This window comes from Elaeis guineensis, chromosome 14 (assembly GCF_000442705.2).
Source record: "Elaeis guineensis isolate ETL-2024a chromosome 14, EG11, whole genome shotgun sequence".
Taxonomy (NCBI): Eukaryota; Viridiplantae; Streptophyta; class Magnoliopsida; order Arecales; family Arecaceae; genus Elaeis; species Elaeis guineensis.
In genome coordinates, this window is record NC_026006.2 from 48,367,785 (window position 1) to 48,390,018 (window position 22,234).

General features: G+C 37.8%; 1 protein-coding gene across 2 annotated transcripts in view; it reads right to left on the minus strand.

The window, feature by feature from the left end:
- The window catches only part of LOC105057818 (putative disease resistance protein RGA4), a 61,977-nt gene that overhangs the window by 22,260 nt on the left and 17,483 nt on the right, over positions 1–22,234 (minus strand). The window contains exon 2 of one of the 2 annotated variants that reach the window (XR_012136933.1): positions 21,649–22,019. The exons of the other annotated variant lie outside the window; for it this stretch is intronic. The gene's annotated coding sequence lies outside the window, so the exon portion shown is untranslated. Of the gene's footprint in view, positions 1–21,648; positions 22,020–22,234 lie in introns of those variants that run through there. 2 annotated transcript variants of the gene reach the window in all.

Sequence of the window (22,234 nt, forward strand, 5' to 3'; positions counted from 1 at the left end):
GATTTCACTGTGCTTTTATCGATGACTTACTTCCTTAGTTGCAGAGATGGTCGTGGAGAAGGATGCGGGTTCTCCGGATAAACCAAATAAGAAGGCCATCAAAAAGGGTAGCCGAGCTTACTGGCAGTCGGAGCATCCGCATCAAGACTAGAAGTCCTTTGCACTACCGACTTTTGGATTAGGAGATCCTGAACTTTTTTGTGACAATGACCTCAGAATGGTAAGGGTTGGCTCGACTTCTCCAACCTCTGATGGAGATTGAAGGAGCCAAATAAGTCAAGCTTTTGAAGACATAATTTTGAGCTTGTCGGTCCCTCCTGCAACTACATTTTTCCTAGAAGATGAGCCAGTCAGGAGGTTGCGACTTCTGGGCCGCACCAAGGGTTTTTGGTTCTAGAGCTATCGATCGGTTTGAGGCTTGAGGCCTTAGCCTTGAGGGACTACAAGTCAGCAAATGAGTTTTTCTCTGAGATGCTTCTTGGCTGACGCAAATGAACTATTGGGTGTACAGCGAAAGAAGGTGAGGAGAGGAGCCATGGAGGCATCATCCTGGATAAGTTAGGGCTCTTGCAATTTTATTTATTTTGCATATATATTTATGGCACTTACTAATAAGAAACATGGCTTACCAACTTTTTCATTACTTAAATGGGTATATTGAAAGCTACCGCAACCTATCGACTGAGATGAAAAATTATAGCTCGAAGTCGAGATGCTCAGGGATGCCAAAGACAAGGCGGAAAGGAGGCTGGAGAGGCCTCCTGAGAGCCGACACCATCGAGAGAAGAGTGGAGAATGCTGAGGCGGCATTGAGAGGGGCTATCAAGGAGAACTCCGATTGTTAGAGAGAATAGAGAGGCTTGAGGCTCAGCTCAAGAGGAGTGTGATTGCAGTCGAAGAAAACTCTCGACTGTAAGGACTAATAAAAGAAACTTGAAGCTCAACTGAGGGTAGTCGAAAAGAAGACATGGAGGCGCCCTTAAAGCCATTGCAGACTTTCGAGCATTAGCGAAGTGTCAAGACAACAAGGTCAAATTTGCTACTGATGCTTACAATCTTGGGAGGCAGTTAGTTTGGATAAGGTCGCCGCTAAATATCCAAAACTAAATTTGGACTTTTAGATGAAGTCTGGGACCCTATTGCAGTCGACGAATCTATGATAGGTACCTCGGCTTTGGATGTGGCTTCTTAGATTTTTTTTTTTATTTTTTTATATCTTGGGCCCTTGGGGTCATTGTAAAAGCTTTTGAAGGAATGAATAAAATTGATTTTTTGCATACCTTGTCTTTACTTGTGGTGTGCATGCTGATCTGAGTTAACTTTCCTATGCCGTTGATCTAGGGCAATTATTCAAGTGCATCGATCTTAGATGAATATCTAGCGATGCTTTCATCCAGCCCTTTTCAATGCCAGTGATCATGGGAATTGATGGCTATTGACTCTTCCACTAGGATAACACCTAGAAAAAATATGGGCCAGTAGGCATATGCCACGTAGCTGTGTTCTAATTCTCAAAGCATCGTCTAGATTTATTCCTAACGGTGGAAGATACGCCATTTATTAGTTGCTGGAAAGCTGTATCCACTCAAGCCATCAATTGGCGGTTGATGTAGGCTTTGGAGCTTATAAATACAGGCCAATGGATGGAGAAGTCCAATCTCTTGTCTCCATCTTTGCAGAAATTTCTCTCTTCTATCGTGATATCCTCACCCCTGCATCCCCTTTTGCATCCTCCTTTGCCAGTGGTGAAGGTTAGGGTGAAGAAGAGGTGGGCCTTTATAAGAGAGGCCTGGAGGAGGGTGAGAGCCAAGGATGCTGGTCCATCTTCCTCTTGCTAGGCACCTTCCACCTCACGATCTCCACCAAGGATCAGGGGTCATCATACCCCCCAATTCGAGTGGATTCCTCTAACGTCTGGGCCTACTGTATTCAAGAGTACCGAAACTCTATAGAGTTTAGGAGGGAGGTCATCAACATTGCGTCGGTGGATTTATTGATGATTTTGAGAACTACAAGGCTCGCCTACTATAGATAATATCGTATTTGGAGCTCCACTCTTCCAGCCTAGAAATAGCAATGAGGAGGCTTCCTCATTAGATGAGGACTGAGCTTCCTCATCTTTGAGCTAGAGATCGAGGAGAGTGTCCACTATCCGATCGTTGCTTTCGTTTTGGATGATGGGAGCTCTAAATCAGATTCACTGACCGATAGGAATTTGCTTTTGGATCGGTATGATCTTTGTGGCTTTCTTCTATTTTGCTGCACTTTCTCTCTCTTTTTTTTGTAATATGGCCCTGGGACACCATGCTTTTCCTTGTAAATGTGTGTGTATATATATATATATATATTTGCAAGGTGGTGCTGAGGATGCCATCCATCTTTTTGTAAATATCAGAATAAACAAAAATTTATTTTTTGCAAGCTTGTGTATTTTAACTTAACACATAGAGGCTAATCTTGACCTAAGGCCCTTAGAATTGTTTCTATCTGGATCGATTAGAACTTAGCAATCTGAATGAGCTTGTTCTGATTTGAGATAAATTAACCCCGAATAGATCTTATTGAAGGTGGCTTCCATCAGAGAACCGCTGGTTCTGCTCAGAAAGCGACATCTTGGCCCTGCTCTGCAAACAGCAAGTTAGCTCTGCCTTGTAGGCAGTAGTTGGTTTTGTCCTGCGGGTGGCGGCTTGGCTCTGCCCCAGGAAAGAGGCGATGTGTGCTCGACTCATCTTGTGAGTGGAGCAGCATGTGCACTTATTATTATGCAAGAGGCAGTATGTGTCCATAGGCAACATGCACTTCTTATCTTTACGTGAGAGATAGCATGTGCTATAGCAGCGTGTGCACATCTCGTCTCCATACGAGAGGCAACGTGCACATCGCATCTTCATGCGAGAGCAGATGTGCCCGTAGGCAGCATGTGCACATCTCGTCTTCACGCGAGAGGCAGTGTGTGCCCATAGGCAGCATGCATATCTCATCTCCACACGAGAGGCAGGTATGTCTGTAGATAGCATGTGCACTTCTCATCTTCATGCGAGAGACAGCATATGTTTGTAAGCAACATGTGCAATCTCATCTTCATGCGAGAGATAGCATGTGCCTGTAGGCAACGTGTGCACACTTCGTCTTCACGCGAGAGGCAGCGTGTGCGCATCTCACAATTGCAGATTAAGGATCTATAAGTTAGCCCTCCAAAGGTCCCTTAGGGTCTCCTCCACTTTTGCATGACTCGAGCTTTGATGGGTCTGTGAGTTAGCCCCACTTTCAAGTCACCGAGGTTTGCTCACCAAATTATGGATCGAGAGTCTTATAAGTTAGCCCTCCAGAGGTCCCTTAGGATCTCTCTCTGCTTCTCGTATGACTCAAGCTTTGATGGGGTCTTGTGATTAACCCCACCTCCAATCATCAAAGTTTAGTCATTGATCACCAAAGGTCCTTATGGTTAGCCCTCATCTGTTAGACATAGTTCTAGTCAGAAGAATTCTTCACAGCGAAAGAAGTTTAGATCATTCATGATGCTAGAACAAGTAGAGATTAGTAAATCTGAGCATTTATATGATATACAAAATATAAAATTACAACATCACTGATGATATAGGCACAAGTTGGTGGAGTTTCAAGGTCCAGGGAGTAAAGTTCCATCGAGTTGCTTGAGTCAATAGGTCCCTGGATGTACTACCTCATCTACTTGATAAGTCTTAGTTGACGATAGGGAGGGAGTGGGTGATCACTTTTTCGAGGCTAAGTCTTTGTTAACGACTTCTTCAAGTCATTCTTCAACAGGCCGCCCATCATCACGGCCATCATAGTCGACTGGTCCAGATCTTGGACCTCCAGAGTCACCGCATTGAAATGATTGACAAAAGTGAGGATCGACTCACCCTCCTTCTACTTGATAGAGTGGAGGTAGTCGGATCATTTCTACTACCATCGGCTATCGATAAAGTGGCCGATGAAGGACCGACACAGATCTTCAAAGGAGTGAATGAAAGCCAGCTTCAAATTGGAGTACCACTATCAAGCCACCCCCTTGAGAGTTAGAGGAAACATTCGACAGAGGATCGCATCAGATGCTCCCTGGAGGAGCATGGCCACCTTGAAGATTTTCAAGTGATCAATGGGATCGACAATCCCATTGTAGACTTTTAGCTGAGGCAGCTTGAAGTACCGAGGGAGTGGCTCCTGCACTATCCTCAAGATGAAGGGCAGCTCATTATTATATCCCTCGTAGGGTTGCGTTGAGATGTGATTGTTGTTGAGTGTATTTTCAATTTTCTTCTCCATTTGTTTACCGAGAGCCTGGAATCACCTTTTGATATCGAGATCTCAAACGGTGCAGGTCTCGAAATACTGTGGAGAATGACGATCGAGGGTTGAATCATGCCCTGATCACGGACTGAGAGATCTCCATCTGGCCGACAGATGGCTTTGATGAATGTGCCTCCTCTTCAGGCTCTGAGGAGGCACATGCAGCTCTGACTGTGATGGCGGCTAAGGAGCCGAGTGTGGCACTGGATTTGGTGGAGGCACCATCATGGGAGCCACCGATGATGCTGTCGAGAGGGCCACTGGTTGCACCACTGAAGGAGCTGCAGAGGCAGCCTAAACAGGTTGCAGTACTATTGGGGGAGGTGCTAGAACAATCTGAACTGCCTGAATAATGGCAGTCAAATTTTAAACCTGCTGGAAGAGTAGGTTGAATTGATCAACCGTAACCAACGTTAATTGGGCTGACGGAGAAATTCAATCATCGGTTGCTACATCCGACTATTGGCTTGGCTCTCTATCTAGCGAGAGGCAGCGGCGTTAGCAAGCTAAGATGATGTTCACTTTGGAGACATAATAAAGATTATGCCTTTCCTTTATCTATTGCTACTCGATTTGATCGAGGTCGGAGAGAAGGCAACTGAGCCTCACACGGGATACTGATGCTAGAGTGACTTGCAAAATAAGTCCAAACTAGAGATTTTCACTTTGACGAGGACCCTCCGATGCTCAAGTCAGATTTAGAGAACAATAAAAATAACAATGAGTTCTTTAAGAGAAAATTATTGACTTATCTTGGTCCTTGGAGCTTTGGTTGCTTATATAAAAGGCTGTCGAGCAGCTGATCGAGTAGCTGTAAGATCGTACCATCCTAATATTGTAGAACCATTGAACATGCCATTACAGATAAGATATTTTAGCCTTTAATCGCTCTTGCGAGATCAGGAGAGTTGGTTACGCCTGAGTCTATCCAGTCGGAGTGGATAACTATCGTGCACATCACGAGGTGAGCTGGCTGTACTAACTAGAACAGCCCATGCACTAAGGTATTGATCTACTGAGACAATGGAGTGCACCGAATAGACCAATACAGTAGACCAAAAGTGAGCTGCACTGTACTATATATGGCTCTGCTCTTAAGTAAGCGATCCCGATGATAGCTTGAAGACCTGAGATATCCCATGATTATCGTGCTGATCCGAGATACTCACGGTAACCACCATAACACAGAGTGTTATCAATAAATCATGAGCATATTTTAAAGTTGGTAATATTGTCAACTTGTTTAAAGTTCATGATGAGATAACCATAAAAGTAAAAAAATAAGATCAAGCAAGAAAGAAAGACGGGCTGTTAGATAACCTTAAAAATAACATCATGGTGACGTTTGAACTATAATTACTTAAAAGAAAAAAATTATAGAAACACTACTCAACTTTAGTCTAATTTTATTTATATTTTCTATACATTAAAAAATATCAAATTGATCTTTCTAATTATCGATATATTCTAATATAACCTAACTGTCTATTTTCGTTAATAGAATTATGTCACGTGACCAAGGTATCATTATTTTATAGAATGATAAAATATTTTTATCTCCACCTTCTCTCTCTTCTTCGATTGATCTCTTTCTTCTCTATCACCAGCATTCTTCTTTTTTTCTCTTCTTTTCTTCTTCCTCCTCGTCCATTTCTCTTTCTTCATGGTGGCTCCCTCTATCTCCACCCACTCTTCCACCATCTCTCCTTCTTTCTCATCCTCCTCTTTCTTCTCCAAGCATCCATAAGCTATATCCCTCCACGACGGTCCCTTCTTACTCCTTAATCCTTTTCCTTCTCCAAACACATCCATGAGAGAGGAATATTTCTATCCATTGAGAGAGAAAAATAACACATTTTGTTGGTAAGTGAACAACTGGATCATATTGTAATATATCGATAATAGAATAGTCAGTTTGATATTTTTTAAAATATAAAAAGTATAAAAAAAGTTAAAATTGGAGGAATGTCCTTTTAATTTTATTGAAAAATATATTCCAAAGCCAATCGTTAGATGATTGTGCTCATCTTATAAATTATATATAAATTTTTATTAATAAAAATTATTTGATATTTTATTATAAATTGACCATCTTTGAACTCCTGTATTGTAATGAAGTCCTTAGAACTATATATTAATCGACAGAGGAGGATTTGTCATTAAGTCCTTAAAATATTCATGACCAAATGATAAGCTATTACTAGGACAATAGCGATATCAAGTATAGGTCATTGTGTGCTATATGAGTTAGTTATTTTCTTAATCAAGGAGTGTGGAGACACTATTATGGCATGCAGATTGAATGTAGAAGTATATTCACATCGAATGTGATCATGTGCCGAACACTCTACTGTCAAAAGTAGCTCGTGAAGGGTATGGGTATAAGTGTCCCTCCAACTTGAGACCACTACGGTGGCTTATAAGCAACTCACTGTACTTTAGTATCGAACTATCTGAGTTTCTAACTTAGTAACGAAAGGATACTAGGTGTAGCCAAGTACTTATCAAGTTGGTGTGTGAGTCAAGATGGAATTGATCCCTCTGAATTGGTAGTATATTTCAATGTATCAATGTGTTTCAATTCAACAAAATCTTGACCAGGATAATCCATGAGATAGATTTAAAATATTAAAATATAATGTGATCGACTTAATTAGGATTGATAATTAAATCCTAAGTCATCTTGAGCATTTGGGTCAAAGAGATGAATTATGCGATAACCATATACCAATAGGTTCTAGAAGATTGCTTTGCAACACTTCAACCTATCCGATCATCGGGTCATCATTGCTAGATGGTTACATCAATTGGTATAGAAAGTTATTCTTATGCTACTGGCTTAAGTTTGAATCTATGGGGTCACACGCATTAGAAGATTTGATCAGATCTGATGGCTGAAGAGTCCAATTGGATTGTGACTCTGGTGAAGAGTCCTACTTGGACTAAGACTCTGTGGAGAATCTCACTGGGACTGGGACTCTACTATTTATGAAAAATTAATTAGTAATTAAATTACTAATTTACTCAATTTGATTGAGTAAAGATCTTTGAAATAAGTCTAATTGAATTAGATTTAGTTCGACTCAGATTGGGATTGATATGATCAAACTCGATTACAAGAGAAATTTGATCCTGATTCGATCAGAGTTTGGACTCGACTAATTCTTAATTGGTTTAAAAATTTGATGGGATATTTAGATTTTAATTGATTAGGTTTATTTCTATCAGTATTTTCAATCCAAATTTGATTTGGATTAGAATTGAAATAGAAATGAAAAGTCCAAGTCAGACTAGGACTCTATCCTTATCTTTTGTGCTATATCTGTATCCATGCCAATTTCTTCACATATAATTAGATTTGGATTGTGATTTTTGGCATCATGAGAGAGGATCCAATAAGGGTGGTCGGCTATAGCTGATGAGTCATAATACTATTTCTTACCTAATTCGAATGCCATCCAAATTAGAGATAAGATGCAGACTAGGAAAGAGATTTTTTGTATATGGTATATTATTAGAGTCATATTATTTTTTTTCTTAAGAAATTCTTTAGTATGTGAGACTCTTGACTCCTTCTCCACATCTTAGTAATTTTTTTAGAATTTTGGGGATGCCAAAAGGGGGTTTTGATGTTGATTTATGGCACCCTTTCTTGGAAAGTCCTAATTCCTAGTCTATAAAAAGGAGACTCCTCGCTTGGACATCCCATGATCAATTCTCTTATAGATTATTTATTTTCAGAGCCTCTTCTATTCTTTCTCTCTTCCTCCTCTATATATTCTATCACTTTAGAGTGTCCAAAGTACTTGTAGAAGAAGGAAGAGATCAGCTGTCAAAGTTGTTCGCAGACTAGCATCTCCGAGCCCCTGATCTGCATCAGTCTTCGCATGAATTTTTCTATAGAGGCCAGACGACTTCGTCTGGTTGTGAGCAACCTAAAGAATATCATCTCCAAGTGTTGGACCAAAGGAGAATAAATAAAATTAATTTGATAATTGTTACTAATTTATTTTGATCATATAGTTAGATCTAAAAGTTAGATCTAGGATTTCAGCATCGATGAGATCGATGTATGTTTTTATTTTCAGATCTAAAGTACATCATATTTCATATTTTCTTTATGAAATGATAGTCTAGATTAGATCTTATAAATATGATTTAGATTAAATAGTTTAATCTTATTCATCCATTGTGTAAAAATTTTAAAATTGCATGCATCACACTACCGATGTTTTCTTCAACTGGTATCAGAGCCAGATTGTTTTGATATGATCTATTATGCCTTTAGATTTGATTTTTTATTATTAAATCTAATTATTTATAATTTAGATTAGATCTAAATTAGTTTATTTTCAGATCTGATTTTTAATTGTTTAGACTAGATGTTCTGAGTAGCAAAGTACTCAGATTAGATAATCACCAGGCCATCCAGTTATAAGAGCAAGTAGGATTTCATGACCCTCTCCTTCCATTCAATGGGGTGCTCTTCATGGCGTGTAGGGGTGCCACTGTGAGATCCCATGAAAAAGAAAGTAAAAAAAAAAATTTACTTTCTTGCAAAATCCTAGATCTTGAAACCCTAGGTATTGTTGTATGTGATACAAGTTGTGAAGATGGTTAGTTACATCTAATCTTGTTTAATCAAAAATTATTTTGATTTAAAATTATAAAAATTTAGATTTGATCTAAAAAATTTTATGATTTGATATAAAAAATTTACATGAAAATTTATTTTTGAAACCTTAACCATGTTGATGCAAAACTTAATTGAGAATTAAGTATCAAATTGATTGGATCTAGAATTATAATTTAGATCTAATGACATTGCATAAAACATGGGGTATGGGTTAGCTCAAATCAGATCCTTCTCTTTAATTGGGTTAGACCTAAGGTTAGAATCAAAGAATTGATTGACCATGTAGATAAATTGATTAAGTCTAACTAAATATTAAATTAAATTAATTAGAGTTTTTCTAGTACAATAGTTGTAGATGATCAAGTCCATATCTTTGATTAGAATAAATGGATCTTGATTGTGGCTCAGTGGTTGAACCCAAATTATTAGGTTGGTCAAATCGAAACTGGTTAACCAATTGGTGCTAAGGTAAGTTTGGCATTTCGACTGGTGATTTTTAATTGGGAGCAGCTTACCTGACCATTTCGATGGTGTCTAAGGTAAGCTTAGTAGACCCTCCCACCGATCTCACTTATCTGGCTAATTTGGTGAACTAGATTTTGATTAGATCACTAAGTGATTGGAGTTAGCCTATGCCATTAAGGTTGATCAGTGTGACTGATCTAAGTGCCAGTTCAATCAGCATGATCTAACCCGATTCAGTGACTTAGTGAAGTCAGTGGAAGGATTATAGTCTACTGATTGATTTTTTCTTTTCTTCTCTTTTCTTTAAATTGATTAAATCCTATAAATTATTAGGTCCCTAAAATAGGCTGGTCATGGTGACAATTAGATCATAGCCTCCCGTTAAGGTGAGTGATAATGGGTCCATTATTTCTGATTGATATTGCAGGTGCCATCCATCTGGTATTCTCTCTGAATGATAGAATTATCATTCATCATATGATGACTCTGATGAACTATCTGATGATGGTTGGGTTGACCGAGCCATCCTCGGGCCTGATCACTCATTAGGTAGAATCACTGAGTAGGTTCATGTTAATGGTTTGATCTAACCAAAATTTTTAGTGGAGGCCCATCGCATACTGAAATGGAATCTAAGACTAAATTAAATATTAGAAGTTGTTTGAAGAAATAATTGATTGAGAACCTATCCATAGGTGCATATAGATTGATCAAGCCATCCTCAGACCTATATGTAGTCTGTGTGGATTCTAGTACCCGCTAAAAAATTAAGATAATTCCTCGAATTGAAGATAGAGGCTACCAATTCGTATAAAATAGTGAGAGAACCTTTAGACTAAAGTTCAAGTCTTAAGGATTAATAAATTCATATACTAATTAGGCTTTGTTCTTTGTTTGTGTGTTCAGATATGGCATCAAACTTATCACTCCGATCACTGTCGCACAGTGAGAAGCTTATCAGATCAAATTTCGATAATTAGTATCAGAAATTAAAGATTGTCCTGGAGCACGAGCAGATTCTTTATGTGATAACAGATCCGGCATCTAAGGAGCCTACTCCTAATGCTCGAGGAGCGATTCGAGATACTTATTTGAAGTGGCTCAACGATCACACCATGGTTCGTTGCATCATGCGGGCCTTCATGAACGATGAGTTCAGTTGGAAGTTTGACGAAGCTCAGCCAGAGAAAATGCTTCAAGTGTTGAGAGATTCTTTTGGTACTCCTGACGATGTTAAGTGGTACAAGACTAATTGCACTATTTTCAATATCTGGATGAAGGATGGTGCATCTGTTACTGATCATGTATTATACATGATCGAGTAGATTAAAAAATTGAGCAAACTCGACTTCTCTTTGCATGAACAGCTGGAGAAGGATGCGATCTTGAACTCTCTGTCCAAGTCCTACTTGTCGTTCCTCAGTCATTTCAGAATGATGAAGCCTGTAGTCAACTACCATGATCTGTTGGGGTTGCTACAGACTTTTGAGAAAGATCACCAGCTCCATAAGGAGATAGTGAATCTAGTGGGAGGGTTTTCTTCGGATAGTCGTCATCCCTTTAAGAAGGAAAAAAAGAAGAAGAATAAGAAGGTGCCTGGTGCTGGGAGTCAATCTCAGAAACCCAAGTTCAATGCTGATCAAAGTCAGACAGAGTGCTTCTTTTGTAAGAAGTCGGATCACTGAAAGAGGAATTATCCTCAGTATATTATTTTTCTTGATCCGAACAGGCTAAAGAAGAAAAAGCAATCAGTTACTGGACAAGATACTTATGTGATAACACTTTGTAACTTCTCTCTTATAGATACAATAACTTGGGTATTGGATACTAGAAGCCCTATTCATATTTACATTTCGTTGCAGGGTCTTCAGGTCACTAAGAGATTTAGAAAAGGTGAGAGATTCTTGAATGTTAGAGATAGAAGATCAGTTTCTGTTCTAGTTTTAGGAATCATCAAGTTTGTATTCGAGTCTCAGTACATTGTTCTTAATGAGTGTCATTACTGTCCTAGTTTTCTTTTAAATATTATTTCTGTAGACCTTTTGGCCAATTCAAATTATGAAATATCAATAAAGAAAAATCTTTGTGATATCATTTTGAATGGTATTACAATTTTATATGGACAGTTGAACAATAGTATTTATATTGTATCTAGGCCTAATATAATGTATATTTCAAATAAACATCCTAGAATAGATGATGTCACAGATGTCTACCTTTGGCATTGTAGGCTAGATCATATCAACAAGAACAGAATGAACAAGTTAGCTTAGGAAGAAATTCTTGATAAACATGATTATGAATCGTTACCTGCTTGTGAGTCTTGTTTGCTTGGAAAGATGACCAAGTCACCTTTTACTGAAAAAGGCGAACAAGCTAGTGATGTGCTGGGTCTAATACATACTGATGTATATAGATCCATGAGCACATGTGCCAGAGGAGGGTATAGCTACTTCATCACAGTCACAGATGACTTATCTAGGTATGGGTATGTCTACTTGATGAAATATAAGTCTGAATCGTTTGAAATATTTAAACGGTTCCGTAATGAAGTAGAAAAATAAACTGAAAAAAATATTAAAACTCTTCGGTCTGATCGAGGAGATGAATTTTTTTTCACTGAATTTCTGACATATCTAAGAGAGAATGTGATTCTCTTCTCATGAACTCCTCCAGGGACACCACAGCATAATGGCATCTCAGAAAGGAGGAATCAAACCTTGTTGGACATGGTTCGGTCCATGATGAGATTTGCAACTCTGTCGATCTCTTTTTGAGGATATGCATTTGAAACAGCCTGTCTTGTGCTTAATAATGTTTCAAGCAAGTCAGTTAGTAAGACACCATATGAGATATGGTCAGGACGTAGGCCGAACTTCTCTTACTTTAGGATTTGGAGGTGTCTGACTTATGTTAAACGATTACAAACTGACAAACTCAATCCTAGGTCTGATAAGTATAATTTCATAAGGTACTCCAACGAAATAAGAGGATATTATTTTTATCTGCCTGTTGAACAAAAGATGTTTGTCAGCAGTACGGTACATTTTTTGAAAAAAAAATTTTTAGTGAAGGAATAAGTGCCTCTAAAATCGAGCTTAATGAAGTTCGATAAGTAGAAAAATCGACATCAATGATTGAATCTGAATCGAATTTGATGAGATCAAATTCGAAGCCTAATAAACTAACATCCCTAAGACGATCCAGTAGAGTACCGCCTCAGCTAGATAGATACTTAAGTTTTTTGGTCTGGGATGGAGATCCTGTCGAACTCGATGAGAATGATGAGGATCCGATCATCTACATGGATGCAATGCAAAGGTCCGACTCTGATAAAAAGCTTGAAGCCATGAGATCCAAAATAGAGTCCATGAAGGTCAACGATGTATGGACATTAGTTGACCCACCTGAAAGGGTTAAACCTATAGGGTATAAGTGGGTCTTCAAGAGGAAAAAGAGCGCAGATGGAAAGGTAGAGATCTATAAAGCCCGTTTGGTTGCCAAGGGTTATCGTCAGCATTATGGTATTGACAATGATGAGATATTTTCTCCTATGGCAATGCTCAAATTCATTCGGATCATGCTTGCGATAGCAACATATCTGGACTATGAAGTCTGGTAAATGGATATGAAGATAGCTTTCCTAAACAGAGAGCTGAACAAAGAGGTGTATATGATACAACCTGAAGGGTTCATATCCACAAATGAGTCCAAGATGTGCAAGCTTCAGAGATCCATTTATGAATTGAAGCAAGCATCTTGGAGTTGAAACATATGTTTTGATAAGGTAATCAGAATGTATGGCTTCGTTAGGAACGGAGAAGAACCCTGCATATATAAATAGACAACTAGTTTGATAATTATATTTTTTATGTTGTATGTGGATGATATTCTCTTAATCGAAAATGATGTCCCTATATTACAGAAAATAAAAGTGAGACTGTCGTCACAATTCTCCATGAAGGATCTAGGAGAAGCAGCCTACATCTTAGGGATGAAGATCTATAGGGATAGATCTAAGAGGTTGCTCAGGCTCTCCCAATCCACGTACATAGATACTATGCTGAAATGGTTCAGCATGAAGAATTTCAAGAAAGGCCATCTTTCGATAGACCAAAGAATTTATCTTTCGAAAGGAGATTATCTGATAACTCCTTAAGAGAGAGAGCATATGAGTAAAGTTTCATATGCTTCGACAGTGAGTTCTATTATGTATGTCATGATATATACAAGATCAGACGTGACATACTCATTAGGGGTAGTGAGTAGATACCAGTCTGATCCAGGAGAAAACTACTGGAAGGTCGTAAAGATCATTCTTAAGTATTTAAGAAATACTAAGGACCAGTGGCTTGTGTATAGTGAAACTGACTTGAAACTTGTGGGGTTCACCGACTCCAGCTTTTAGTCAGATCATGACGATAGAAGAGTTTGTCGGATTAAATTTTTACCCTAAATGGTGGAGCAATCTGCTGAAAAAATTTCAAGCAGAATACTGTGGCAGACTCTGTTTGCGAAGCAGAATATATCGCGACATCCAATACTGCCAAGAAAGTTGTATGGTTGCGAAAGTTTATCGACGAGCTTGGAGTGGCACCCTCCGTTGATGATCCTGTTTTGTTATACTACGATAATACTAGAGCTATTGCTCAAGCTAAGGAGCCGAGATCTCATCAGTACACCAAACATATTCTGCGCTATTATCACCTTATCCGGAAGATCATGGATTGAGGTGACATCGATCTTCAGAAGATCGATGGAAGGGAGAACCTGGCTGACCCATTTACTAAAGCTCTCAAAATCAAGGAGTTCGATGACCATAAATCAAAGATGGGTATATGATACTGTATCGATTGACTTTAGTCCAAGTGGGAGTTATTGGGAAATATGTCCCAAAGTCAATCGTTAGACGATTGTGCTCGTCTTGTAAATTATATTTGAATTTTTATTCATAAAAGTTATTTGATATTTTTATTACAAATTGACCATCTTTGAACTCCTATATTGTAATGAAGTTCTTAGGACTATATATTAATCGACAAGGAGGATTTGTCATTGAGTCCTTAAAATGTTCACGACCAAACGATACGCTATTACTAGGATGATAACGATATCAATTGTAGGTCATTGTGTGCCATCTGAGTTGGTTATTTCCTTAATCAAGGAGTGTGGAGACACTATTATGGCATGTAGATAGAATGTAGGAGTACATTCGCATCGAACATGATCATATATCGAGCACTCTGCTGTCAAGAGTAGCTCATGAAGGGTATGGGTATAAGTATCCCTCCGACCTGAGACCACCATGGTGATTTGTAAGCAACTCACTGTACTTTAGTATTGGACCATCTGAGTTTCTAACTTAGTAACAGAGAGATACTGGGTGCAGTCAAGTACTTATCAAGTCGGTGTGTGAGTCAAGATAAAATTGACCCCTCTGAATTGGTAGGAGATATGCATCAGTGTATTTTAATTCAGTAAAATCTTGATCAGAGTAATCCATGAGATGGATTTAAAATATTGAAATATAATATGATCAATTTAATTAGGGTTGACAATTAAATCTTAGGTCATCTTGAGCATTTGGGTCCAAGGGATGAATTATGCGGTAACCATACGCCAGTAAGTTCTAGAAGGTTGCTTTGCAACACTTCGACCTATCCGGTCGTCGGGTCATCATTGCTAGATAGTTACATCGATTGGTATAGAAAGTTGTTCCTTTGCTACTGGCTTAAGTTCGAACCTATGGGGTTACATGCATTAGAAGATTTGGTCAGATCTGATGGCTGAAAAGTCTAATTGGATTGTGACTCTGGTGAAGAGTCCTACTAAGACTAGAACTCTGTGGGAGAGTCCTATTGGGACTGAAACTCTACCATTTATAGAGAATTAATTAGTAATTATATTACTAATTGACTCAATTTGATTGAGTAAAGAGCTTTAGAATAAGTCCAATTGAATTAGATTCAGTTCGACTCAGATTGGGATTGATATGATCAAACATGATTACAAGAGAAATTTGATTCTGATTCGATCAGGATTTGGACTCGGCTAATTCCTAATTGGATTAAAAATTTGATGAAATATTTGAATTTCTAATTGGATTAGGTTCATTTCTATCAGTGGTTTCAATTCAAATTTGATTTGGAATTAAATTAGAAATGAAGAGTCCAAGTCAGACTAGGACTCTATCCTTATCTTTTGCACTACATCTGGATCCATGCCAATTTTTTCATGCCTAATTGGATTTGGATTGTGATTTTTGGTGTCATGAGAGAAGTTCCAATAAGGGTGGTCGGCTATAGCTGATGAGTCATAATATTATTTCTTGCCTAATTCGAATGCGATCTGAATTAAAGATAAGATGCAGACTAGGAAAGAGATTTTTCGTATATGGTATATTGTTGGAGTCATATTATTTTTTTCTCTTATTTTTCTTGAGGAATCTTTTGGCATGTGAGACTCTTGATTCCTTCTCCATGTCCTAATGATTTTTTTAGAATTTTTAGGGATGCCAAAAGGAGGTTTTGGCATTGATTCATGGCATCCTTTCTTGGAAAGTCTTAATTCCTAGTCTGTAAAAAGGGGACTCCTCTCTTGGACGTCCCATGATCAATTCTCTTGTAGATTTTTTATTTCCAGAGCCTCTTCTCCTCTTCCTCTCTTCCTCCTCCATATCTTCTATCACTTTGGAGTGTCTAAGGTGCTTGTAGAAGAAGGAAGAGATCAGCTGTCGAAGTTGTTCGCAAACTAGCATCTTCGAGCTCCTGATCTGCGCTAGTTTTTGTGTGAATTTTTTTATAGAGGCCAGATGACTTCGTGTGGCTTCGAGCAACCTGAGGAACATCATCTCCAAGTGTTGGACCAGAGAAGAACAAGATAAAATTAATTTGGTAATTGTTACTAATTTATTTTGATCATATAGTTAGATCTAAAAATTAGATCTAGGATTTCAGCATCGATGAGATCGATGTATATTTTTATTTTTAGATCTAAAGTGTATTATATTTCATATTTTCTTCATGGCATGATAGTCTAGATTAGATCCTATAAATATGATTTAGATTAAATAATTTAATTTTATTCATCTGCTGCGTAAAAATTTTAAAATTGCATGCATAGCACTATCGATGTTTTTTTTTAATTTTTTTATATTTAAATTTATCTTTTTAATAGAGGCCAATGTGATGTTATATTTTAATCAAATTAGATAATATAAAGATGTCAATCTTGGCCCTCAAACCAAAATGAATGGAAGATTAAAAAAAAAAAAATTCAGCAAAGCAAGACATCCTTCGCTATTTGAGAAGGTTAACCAACTTTTCTCCATCCATTTGTCTAATAAAATATTTTATGTAATTATTATGTTACCACCACTTCTTAATTTCAGCCGTTTACGTAATCGAAACATTACCTTCCATGGGCGCTTGCAACTTCCGCTGGAAACAGTGACTATATGCGAAACATTTTATACTTGTCCCATAATTTCAAGGATAGATCAGAATCAGTCCAATAGTTATTTGCCGTATTATCTTTTTTATTTAAACAATTCAAAGAGTTCCTGAATAATTCATATAATAATTAAAATCTAATTCCATATCTTATTTAATATTTATATTTAATTTTTATTTTTATTATAAATTAAATTTATCAAAATATAAATTTTTATTTTTATTTTAATTATTTTTTATTTTGATTGCAAATTAAATACACCTTGGTGTCGACAATGCTTCTTCACTTAATTAAAAAAAAAAAAATTGGAAGGAAGAATATTGGTGGTGCCTTATCCTCCAGTCAAGTCGTCGCGCTCGTTTATGTATCAAAAAACACCATCGTCTTTGTCGTATATGTCCCTTCATCTTCACTTAATTAACATGGCAAAAATTGCTGTGTTAATTAAACGGAGGTGACGGGACACAAGCAGCTCTACCGCCAGAAAAAGTCTTTACGTGTTAATTAAGTGAAAGTGATGGGACGTATATGGCACACCGCCAGCGGTTTTACAAAAAGAAAAAATACGAAAGATGTTTCCATCAGAAGCAAAAAAAAAAAAAAAGAAAAAATGAAAACAAATGAGAGACCCACGATTTTGTGAATTCACTGAAACTTCCCTTGGTGCCGTCATGATCATTTCTTTAAAATTCTAATCTACGCATTGATGAGAATCGCAACAATAATTTTTCTTTAGGGACCAAACTCTTAGGTTGATAAATTTTGATGCATATCTGATCCGTATTTAATCTGATCCAACCCGTGCTGTTAACTTGAGCCCATAAATAGACATGAAATGCCTTATTTGAAGCGAACTATAGAGAAAGCCACTAACTTATACGTGAGAAGAAAACCATTTTTCTCGTATAAAACTCACAATGGCTTTTGAATGGGTAAGAGGACACAGACATCTCCCTTGGATGGCCGTTGTTACAGATAGAAAACCCCTGCTGTCCAAAACAATTACACTGATAAATCTCAATCACGATCGACTTAGGATCGATCGTCGACCCTACTTCAATCACTGATCCATGCTTTGGCCGATCTCTACTTTAATCAACATATTTGAAAAGAGATGTTTGATATGAGATGATCCATCCAACATCAACGATAATGTGGATAGAAGTAATGAGATCATCGAGTTTAGTTGCCCATAGTGATCCTATATGGCATATATTTCAAATCACATCCACTTCTTAAATCATCCTCCAATCCAGTTATGTAATATCCATCCTCGAGGTCAGAAATTCAAGATCACCTCCAGACAGTGATCTTGGATTGAAATATAAGGACGAAAGTATCCCTCCATCTAACAAAATAATTAGTATATCAATATACTGCTAATATATTATATCAATATTGTATTATGATATTATACTATATTTGATATTATATATTATATTTATGATATATATTACATTATAATATATTATATATCATATTATTGTCATATTATGATTCAATGATAATTTTAAATAAGAATAAAAATATTTTATTATATTTTATATTTATATAATAAAATATTTATTATATTCTTCTATTTATCTTATTTAATTTTTTAATTAAAATAAATATTTATATTAATAAATAATATATTATAATTATAAATAAAAATATTAATCATATAATAATAATTAATATATTTTTATAGGATTAATAATTTATAGGACTAATAAATATATTTTTATAAAATATATTAATTATTAATATAGTAATAAATATAGTAATATTTTATTTTTAATATATTATATATGATTAATAAATATATTTTTATGAAATAGATTATAGATAGTTTGGTATTATATAATCAAGGATCTTGGATTCCCATAGAATACCAAATAGTTTACTCATAGACATCCAAAGATCTTTAATCACTAGACTACAGCCTACCAAACGCAGTGATCTTAGATCACTAGTGATCAGATCATCATAGAATTTGGATCATTGATGATCTTAGATTACTGTGGTGATCTCATTTGGATTATCAAACACTATCGAAAGGTTGACTGAGAACGCCCATGCAATGCTTTTCAAATTATGCGACTGTTGGAAACTAGCTGGCCACAAGTCAGATAAGGCAGCGACAACCATCAAATCTCTGGAGATCAGGCTAGAAATCTCGGGGTGATGCACCCGAAGTGATCGAAATGGTCTTTTACGACTTCTCTTATGGCTCTCACCTTTATAAATAGAGACAAATAGGAGACCCCTAGGTACGTAATCTCTCTTCCTCGTACGCTCCTTCCTATCTATTTCAATTTTTTGACTTGAGCATCGAAAGGTTCTCACTCGAGCCAACCCCAACCAAGGACATATTTTGTAGGACCAGTAGTCACGATCCTGTAGTCGCCATCCAACTCTAGCCAATCCAATCCAAATCAAAAATCTACAGTAATAGATTGGTGCTAGAAGAAGGATCCAAGCCTACTTTCAAGAAGGAGCATGAGATCTGCAATAATGCCATCATGCAGAACATCATCACAACGTTCCAGTGGCATGACGGGCTGACTAGCCAAAAATTTGGTCAAAAATTATGCCTTGACTCAGTAGACAGAGATACTTGCATTGTCATCCCGATTGGCTACAGGGGTGAGTCAGGACCAATTCAATGCACTTATCGACCAAGTGCAAGTACTAACTGCAGTAATCCATGCCATGCAACAGCCAAACCCTGCACAAGAGGTGCCCCAGAGCAACCACTTCAACCTCCCCTGTGTAGTCTGGAGTGGGGAAGATAGACATGATTGAGTCAACCTAAGAGTCCCAATCAGAGAAGATGCAGTCCCACCCCTCACTTCGCTAAGGGATCTACTCTAAGCTGATCTTTATTGCACCACATAGAGGTCTACATGGCCCACGATGTTGATATTGACCGCAAGCTTTAAGAGATGAACCAACGGATTGAGGTATTACATCATCGAACCTCAAATCAGAATGAGGGAGCCAGCTTTTGCATTGATTCACCCTTCAGCAATAGGATCATGTAGGAGCCACTACCCACCAACTTCAAGATGCATAGCTAGAAATCTATGATGGGTCGATCGATCCGATGGTTCATTTAGAGAGCTTCAAGGCTCTCATGCTTCTCTATAGAGTAAATAAGAGATTCCTATGCTGAGCCTTTCCTTCCACACTCAAGAAGACAGCTCAGGATTGGCACTCAAGTTTGAAGCTAGTCTCCATTCATTCATTCGAATAGTTGAGTCTGTCATTCATGTCCCACTTCATTAGCAATAAGAGGCAGCTCTGGGAATCTGATTCTCTGGTAAATATTAAGAAAAGAGAAGAAGAATCCCTTCGAGCCTATGTGAGCCATTTTAATGTGGTCCTCTGGAAGTATGCAACTTGGATCAGTTGATCCCAATGACTGTTCTGAAGGGTGGACTTCAAAAGAACTCTCTTATTCTTCCTAGAGAAGAAATATCTGAAGGACTTCATCAAGATGCTAAATCAAGCTAAGAAATATGCCCCAGTCGAGGAAGCCTTCGAGATGCATGGGACCTCAGCCGATATCATGATCGAGAAAAAAAAGAATAACCTGAGGCTCTCACCGATTTGAGAGGATTCCTCAAGAAGTCGGTAGTGGTCTAGGACTCTATCCTAACATCGATGATTCAAAACTCCTCAGAGTCCATGACCTAGAAGTCTTAGAGGACAACAATGTGCATCACCGAGGAGGTGCTTGTCACCATAGAGAAGGTTCACAAATTACACTCGTCTGAACATGACCAGGACTTATGGAGATAAAGGAGGAGCTTCTCGAGATGGAGAGGATGTGGTCTTAACCAAATCAATGCAACCGGAACAAGTACTGCCTTTACCATTATGATCACGGCCACAACACTGAAGATTGCATCCAACTTCAAGATGAAATCGAGGAGTTCATTCGATGGGATCGACCAAATCATTTCATTCGATGCAGGAGGGAGAGGCATGAGGATCTGTCGAGGGTACCTCACTAGTTGGAACCATCTTGGCAAGAAGAGCCAGTGAAAACTATCCTATAGTTGGCATAATCAATACTATTACTTGGGGACATAGCGGTGGATTGGAGCCCAAAGAGTTCGCCAAAAGACAAAGGTTTGAGAAAGCTGTCATATTCTCCAACGAAGATGCAAGGGGGGGGGGTCCAATTTTCATACAATGATATGGTAGTTGTATCTTTAAGCATTGCCAATGGGCTGATGTATTGTTTTATAATACATTTTTCAAAATAGATTGGTTGGATAGACTAGATTCTCCTCTTGTAGGCTTTACCAGGAATACCATACCGATGAAGGGATCATTATCCTGCCAGTTATCACTGGTCGGAAGTCATGGTGGTCCATTACCCAAATCGACTTTCTAAGTGTTAGAGCACCCTCGACATACTATGCCATCCTTGGGCGACTGTGGCTAAATGCCCTTCAGATTGTGGTATCAACCTATCATCTGCTGATGAAGTTTCTGATGAAATATGGGGTCAGAGAGATCCAAGGAGATCCGATGCTAGCACAGCATTACTATACAATCACTCTCTAGGGAGTAAGGCTATGCAATGCTCTTTCTATTAAAGGGCTAGACACCCATGATGAACTAATAGAAGAATGCGAAAAACTAATGGAGGACCTCATCACAATACCCTTGAAAGATGGAAATAAGGAGCACATGGTTCGGATTGGGTCCAACCTAAATGAGATAAGAAGAAACCAGCTCACTTTCTTTTTGCAAGAAAATGCGGATGTCTTTGCATGGTCACCCGCTAACATGCCAAGTATAAAATCTGAAGTCATGATGCATCAATTGAACATGGACCCATTATACCAACCCATCAAATAAAAGAAGTGAAACTTCACCTTAAAGTGGCAGGAGGCCATAATTGAAGAAATAGACAAACTAATCAGCATCAGTTTCATCAGGGAAGTGACTTGTCCAGACTAGCTCGCGAATGTAGTCCTTGTAAAAAAGACAAATGGAAAGTAGCGGATTTGCATAGATTTCACTAATCTGAACAAAGCTTGTCCAAAAGATAGCTATCTCCTGCTTCAGATCGGTCAGCTGGTGGATACTACGTCAGGCTACGAGCTCCTCATCTTCATGGATATCTTTTCCAGCTATAAGCAAATCTGGATAGCACCTGAAGATGAGAAGAAAATTGATTTTGTTATTGATCGGGGTCTTTTCTATTACAAAGTCATACCCTTCAGCTTGAAAAATATAGGTACCACCTATCAGTAACTAGTGAATAAAATCTTCCAAGAAAAAAATGATTGAAATATGGAGATATACGTGGATGACATACTGATTAAAAGCTGAGCCTCGGAGAGTCATATCATTGACCTTAAAGAAACC